Source organism: Xenopus laevis, chromosome 1L (genome assembly GCF_017654675.1).
Source record: "Xenopus laevis strain J_2021 chromosome 1L, Xenopus_laevis_v10.1, whole genome shotgun sequence".
Taxonomy (NCBI): domain Eukaryota; kingdom Metazoa; phylum Chordata; class Amphibia; order Anura; family Pipidae; genus Xenopus; species Xenopus laevis.
Window position 1 is genome coordinate 120,797,389 of NC_054371.1, and position 719 is coordinate 120,798,107.

Below are 719 nucleotides of genomic sequence, written 5' to 3' on the forward strand. Positions count from 1 at the left end.
TTTCCTTATTAATAACATTGGGATCAACTATCATTTTTACCGACCAGGAGGGTAAAATTCCGGCCAGGTGGCGACCATAAGCTCCCCCACCATTGCACCATTGGCATGTGCCTCTGCTGTCTACCCCTTATTCTGGCCCTGAGGCATAGGTAACAACTGCAATTTTCTGAGCAAGGGGAATTAACACCTTGCTCCTAGTGGCATAATTACTATCCGATGCCACCCATGAGGAGTGCCCAGCATACACAGTTCTCTTCTTCCTCCCTGCTGCTCACTGTTTATTTGTGGTGGGTGGTGAAACTTTAATCAGCAGAAAGGTATAGGGAGAACTGATTGACACGCATTAGACCCGTGGCCTCCGTCCCCTGTGTTGAAAAGTTAGATTTTTTTTAAATAGCCACCGATTTTCACAGATATTTAAATATAAATAAATTAATTACTGACACAGAACTGTTCATTATGCCTTGTTTATAGCGGAATTTTGAGTGCATTCTCAATGACTATATTATTGTTAAAAAAACAAATACTTCAGACATTGAATGGCCATGAAAATCTGTAAATTCCTCTGGCGCATTATTGCTAGCTTTTCTATAGGTGGCGCTGTGGCTCGCTAAATAATATCTATCCTGTTAGCTGCTCACTGACTACTGTAACGCAGAGCAGTATGGGAGATGCAGTTCCCGGCTATCCTCTATGTACAGCTCCATTGAGTGAAAATG